Here is a 6,540-nt window from a genome sequence, read left to right as displayed (position 1 = left end):
AATACAAATGGTGACCAAACACACGACGACACACAGCCACAAGCAGGGCGGCTTGGTTCATGTGTGGCCAGGTGCACTCTGGGGCACAGGAGATGTGGCGATGACCAGCATCCCTTGAGGACACATGACAGCTAGTGGACCTACCAGGAAGACACAAAAAAACCCTACCCCCACACCCCCAGCTCCTGGAGCCCCAGAACGCATGCGGCAGAAGCTGGTGGAGCGGGAGCAGGGAGGCCGGTCTGCAGGAGCGGCTGAGGGCTCGAGCGTCAGGGCCTCTGGATGGAGCAGCCACCAGATGTAGGAGGGCCCACAGGGTGGTCCGCCGAGCAGTGCAGGGTGACCCTGTGGCCAATGTGGGAGACGTTCCCCAAGACAGATCAAACCGAGGCCGTAAGGCAAGCGTCAACACGTTCCAAATAACTGAAATCACAAGGTTTGTATTCAGACCACAAGGGCCTCCCACAAAGTCAATCAGCAAGAGGAAAATTCCCAAACACTGGGAAGAAAACCAAGCTCGTAAAGGATCCTGGGTCAAACTGCAAGTGCCCCACACAGAATTGAGGGGCACCTCGGGGGGCTCAAGTGGTTGACTTCGGCTCAAGTCATGATCTAGCAGTTCATGGGTTCGAGCCCCCACGCCAGGCTCTGGAGCCTGAAGCCTGCTTCCAATTCTGTGCCTCTGTCTCTCTCAAAAATAAAACATCAAAAATTGAAATAGAAACACAGAACTGGATAAAAATAAAAACACGAGACATGAGAGTGTGTGGCCTGCGGCTAAAGCAGCACTGAGAACTGTATTTATAGCCCATCAGAGAAGAGGCAAGGCCTCCAAGGCATCGTAGGTCCCACTTCATGAAGCTTGGAAAGGAAGAGCAAAATAAAACCACAACAGGCAGAAAGAAGGAAATAATAAAGTCTGGCGCAGAATTCAGTGAAATTGGAAACAGGGAAAGAGAGGAAATCAATGAAACAAAGAAATGGTTCTTTGAAGAATTAACAAGATCCACAAACCTGTCACGAGGGCTGACAACAGTAAAAAGAGGGAAGACACAAATGACCACATGGGGAGTGCGCTAGGGGCTGGAAGGTTAATTCCAGTCCACCTGATGGGGCCGCCAGAAGCCTGGAAGCCAGGTCAGATGTTATTTCTGGGAGCACCAGAGTGACGCATGAAGTTGCAGAGGCAAGAGGAAAATTAAAACCCATCAAATTCCAGCAAGCAAGGTGAAAATAGATAATCGAATAGTCCTGTAACCGTGAAAGAAATTTAATATTTAATCTGAAAGCTCGCCCAAAGAAACTTTCAGGCCCAGATGATTTCACTGGAGAATTCTACCAAGTATTTAAAGTAGAATTAACATCAATTTAAAGCAGTTTCTGCCTGGGGCACTCGGGGGGCTCAGTCGGTTAAGTGTCCGAGTCTTGATTCGGCTCAGGTCATGATCTCACGGTGTGTGGGTTCAAGCTCTGTGTTGGCCTCTGTGCTGATGGTGCAGAACCTGCTTGGGATCCTCTGTCTCCCTGTCTCTCTGCCCCTCCCCTGCTCTCTTTCTTTCTATCTCTCAAAAACAAAACAAAACAAGACAAAAAACCCCTAAACAATTAAAAAACAATAAAGTAATTTCTGCCAGAAAACAGAAGAGGAGGGAATACCTCCTAACTCATTTCCTGAGACAATTTTGTTTTTATTTATTTTTTATTTGAGAGAGAGAGAGAAAGAGAATGGGATGAGCTGGGGAGAGGGGCATAGGGGACAGAGGTAGAGTATTGATTAGTATGCAGGCTCCATGCTGGGCACTGAGGTGGGGCTCGATCACACAACCCTGGAATCAGGCACTGAGCCCAGATCAAGAGCCAGACACTTAACCGGCTGAGCCCCCCACCAGGTGCCATGAGACAGGTTAAGTACTGTTACCAAAGCAAGACAAAGACAGCACCAAATACAAACCAACAAAACACTACAGCCATGAATTTAGGCACAAAAGTTCTCAATAAAATATTGGGAAATCAAATCCAACAATGTACAGAACAATCACACACCTATGAGCAGGTGTGCAGGGCGGCTCAGTGTGTGAGAAGCATTCAGTGTAATCCGCCAGGCCCACAAGCTGGAGAAGAGAACGCATGTGATTGTATCAATCACACAGTCCAACAGCTCTTCTGATTGTAAGACTTGTGGGCAAGTTAAAATTGACTTGATAAAAATCATATGTAAAAGCCTTACAGTCGCCGCCCTGCTGGGCACCAGAAGACTGAGCGCTGTCTGAGGCCAGGCCAGGACAAGGGCCTCCACTCCTGCCCCCATTTTCAGCACGGGGGTGCAGATTCTAGCCCCACAACGGGGCAGGCAAGGAAGTTAAGGCAGACAGGCTTCCAGAATGGAAGCATGAGGGGCTCCACTGGCCAACATTCCCGCAGAACTGGGGAAATCATTCGACCAACAGCTGAAGCTCCTGGAAGTGGTCTGATGTGCAAGTCAAACAGTGTTGAAGAAAATCTGTGCCAAGTTAGCAGGAAAGCAGAGGGTCCGTGGTATTTGGGCTCCTGCTCATCAAGGCAGAGACTCCACCCGATGGGAGGCCACAGAGCATAGCACCCGCCCCCCAGCCTTTCCTGTTCTGAGCTGACACTTGCTGCAGGGAGGTGCTCAGTCCCAGGCAAGTGCCACCAAGGTGGGGCGCCCTTCCTCTGTTTCACCTCCACTTGTGGGAGGGAGACTGTCTCTTGGGTGCGGTGTGCTGCAAGCCTGCCCCCACAGCCCCTCTCAAGGCCATGGCCCCAAGCCTCCACTGAGGGCTCAGCTCCCCACCGGGGGCGTCTCTGCCAAGCTTGCCTGGAGCCCCTCCTGGGCTGAGATTCTGCCAGACCGTGAAAGGGTGGCTCCCAGTTCCTTCCCGCGGGACCTGGCTTCACTTGCAGCTGAACATGGGGACACATCAACCTAAGCACCCTCGGGACAGTAAAAGATGTGGTCAAAGGCACTCTGGAGAAGACTCGCAGAGCCAGCGAGCCGCAGCCTGGACAGCAGGCCGGGCTGACTGGGGCACAGCCATAACCTCCCCCAGGAGAAGCAGCAGAGCTGAGCACTGCAGGGCAAGGGAGCGAGCTTCACCCAAACAACCGAGCCTGTCATCGAGCAAACGAGCAAACGACAGTAACAAGCCCCAGAGGAGAGGGGGTGCTGGGCCAGAACCCACAGTTGTTACAGTAGTTTATTTAAAATGCCCAATTGCCAACAAAACAAGACCAGGCACACAAAGAGGAAAGTCTGGCCCAAATGCTGGTGAGAAGGCCAGCAACGGATGCCCTGCGTCACAGGGAAAGACATCGAGGTGGCCATTCTAAGTATGTTCACAGCTAAAGGAGAGCATGATTAAAGAGGCAAAGGCAGGCCTGATGATGAGGTCGAAAGTAGAGAATATCCATCAGGGACAGAGATGATGACATTCACTTCAGGGGCTGAGCAGAAGATCTGAACGGAGAGAATTAGTGAACTTGAAGACAGACACAGGAGAGTATGCGAGCTGGAGAAGAGAACAGAAAAATGAACAGAGCCCCTGAGGGATGTAGAACACATTAATGGTGCCAGCACGCGTGGACTGGGCACACCAGGAGAGGGGAGCGCTCAGAGAAGGCCAGCTGCCAACATCCCAAGCTGAAATCACTCACACCACCATACAGGCTCCAGGCAGGGAAGGTGCGGACAGACCCAGAAACACACATATCATATAAAAAGGCAAAAATTCAAAGACAAAATCTTACAAGCAGCAAAAATCATTAGGACTGACACATTAGTTCAGCAACGTTGGAGAATTCAAGATCAGGATATAAACATCTGTGCTGACAGCGTGGAGCTTGCTTGGGATTCTCTCTCTGCCTCCCCCAACTCGTGCTCCCCCCTTACAGTAAGTAAATGTAAAAAATCAATTGTTGACCCCAAATAGCCAAAGCAGTCTTGAGAAAGAACATAACTGGAGGCAGCGCACTCCCAGATTTCGAACTCTACTACAAAGCAAATAAGTGATCAAAACAGTCTGGTCCTGGCAGGAGGCACAGATCAATGGAACTGAATAAAGAGGCCAGAAGTAAATCCACATTTATAGGGTCAATGAATCTATTGTATTTAAGATATTATTTTTTAATGTTTTATTTATTATTGAGACAGAGAGAAACAGAGCATGGGCAGAGGAGGGCAGAGAGAGAGGGAGACACAGAATCCTAAGGAGGCTCCAGGCTCCAAGCTGTCAGCACAGAGCCCAACGTGGGGCTTGAACCTACGAACCATGAGATTGTGACTTGAGCTGAAGTTGGCCGCTTAACTGACTGAGTCACTCAGGTGGCCCCCCCTTTTTTCCTAAAAATTTTTTAATGTCTTTATTTTATTTTGAGAGACAGAGACTGTTTTGGCCGGCGGGGTCAGTCGGCACGGGTTCCTGAGAGAGGGGGTGAGAGTGAGGTAGGGCAGGGAGCACAGAGAGTGGAGGCAAGGCTAGCGTTTCTGATCAAGCCATCATGCTTCTTTATTGAGAGACCACGCATGTCTTATATAGGTTAGAAGGTGGGCAGCTGATGTGAGTCAGTTGCTAGGAAACAAGGGCGGGGACTGCAGCGTCAGCACGCAGCCTGAGAGGCTAACAAGGCAGGCTTGGGAGGTAAACAAGAAGGCCTCAGCTAAAGGTGATAATGCAGCTCTTGCTGTGCTGGGAGTGATAATGCAGCACAGCTGTGCGGGTGGCTGATCTTGCAGGTCAAGGCATGTGTCTTTTCTTCTGGCAGCTCCCCACAAGAGACAGACAGTGAGCAGGGGAGGGGCAGAGAGAGAGAGAGGGAGATGCAGAATCTGAAGCAGGCTCCAGGCTCAGAGCTAGCTGTCAGCACAGAGCCCGATGCGGGGCTCGAACCCATGGACCATGAGATCATGACCTGAGCTGAAGTCGGACACTCAATCAACTGAGCCACCCAGGCACCCCATACCCCCCCTTTTTAAGGATTTTATTAAGTTTATTTGTTTACTTTCAGAGATCGGGAGAGCTCATGAGAGTTGGGGAGGGGCAGAGAGAGAGAGGGAGGGAGAGAATCCCAAGCAGGCTCTGCACTGTGGAGCCCAACATGGGGCTTGAACTCATGAACCGTGAGATCAAGACCTGAGCTGAAACCAAGAGTTGGAAACCACCCCCCAGGGGGCCCAATGAATTTATGGCAAAGAAGGCAAAAAGCCCATCTTTTCAACAAATAGTGTTGGGAAGACTGGACAGCTACATGCCAAAGAATGAAACTGGTCCCCTTTCTTACACCATACACAAAAATAAACTCAGAATGGATTAAAGACCTAAATGTGAGACCTGAAACCTTAAAAAATCCTAAAGCAGCACACAGGCAGTTAGTTGTCAGACTCTGGTCTCAGCAAGTTTATGGACCAGTCTCTTCAGGCAAGGGCAACAGAAGTCAGGATTGCATCAGGCTGAAAGCAAAGAGAACCTACGGAACGGGAGAATGATTTTCCAAATCATACAACAGATAATGGGGGTAATGTCCAAAATATATAAAGAACTTACACAACTTAATATAAACAACAACAACAACATCAACAACAAAATAACCTGATTAAAAAATGGTCCGAGGGGCCACCTGGGGGGCTCAGGCGGTTACTTGTCCCACTTTGGCTCAGGTCATGATCTCACGGCTTGAGTTCAAGCCCCACATCAGGCTCTGTGCTGACAGTTCAGAGCCTGGTACTTGCTTGGAATTCTCTCTCCCTCTCTCCCTTCCTTTTCTCTTGTGCTCTCTCAAAAATAAACATTTGAATGGGCGTTTCTCCAAAAAAGACCTGCAGATGGCCACCAGACGCATGCACAGGTGCTCCCCATCACTCACCATCTGGGAAATGCAGGTCAAAACCACGGTGACACATGGCCTCTCATCTGTCAGAAGGCAGCAAAAAATGACAGGTGTGTGTGAGGACATGGAGAGAAGGGACCCCTCGTGCACTGTTGGCTGGAATGTAAACTGGTGCTGCCGCTGTGGAAAATAGTGTGGAGGTTCCCCCCAAAATGATAAAATAAATTACAAATAAACCTAAAAAACAAAATGTACAAAATGGAAACGTGTATAGATAAACCAACTGTTGGCTACCACAGGAGGGAGGGGTTGGGCCAGTAAATAGATGAAGGGGATTAAAACGTACAAACCTCTAATCATAAAATAAATAGTTCACAAGTACGTAATGTAGAGCATAAAAAATACCATCAGTAATATTTTAATAACGTTGGTGACAGATGGTAACTAGACTTATGGGGATCATTTCATGATGTATAAAAATACCACAGGTGAGTTATGGTATGTGATGCATGCGAATTATATATACTCTGTTAACAAAAACCGTGGGGCATCTGGGTGGCTTAGTCAGTTGAGCATCTCCTGGTTTCAGCTCAGTAATGATTCCAGAGTCGTGGGACTGGACTCTGTGCTGAGAGTGGAGTCTGATTAAGATTCATTCTCTCTCTCTCTCTCCACCCCCCCCCCGCCCCTCTCCCCTGC

Source organism: Suricata suricatta, chromosome 2, assembly GCF_006229205.1.
Source record: "Suricata suricatta isolate VVHF042 chromosome 2, meerkat_22Aug2017_6uvM2_HiC, whole genome shotgun sequence".
Lineage (NCBI taxonomy): Eukaryota > Metazoa > Chordata > Mammalia > Carnivora > Herpestidae > Suricata > Suricata suricatta.
Note: the sequence above shows the minus strand (reverse complement) of the source record.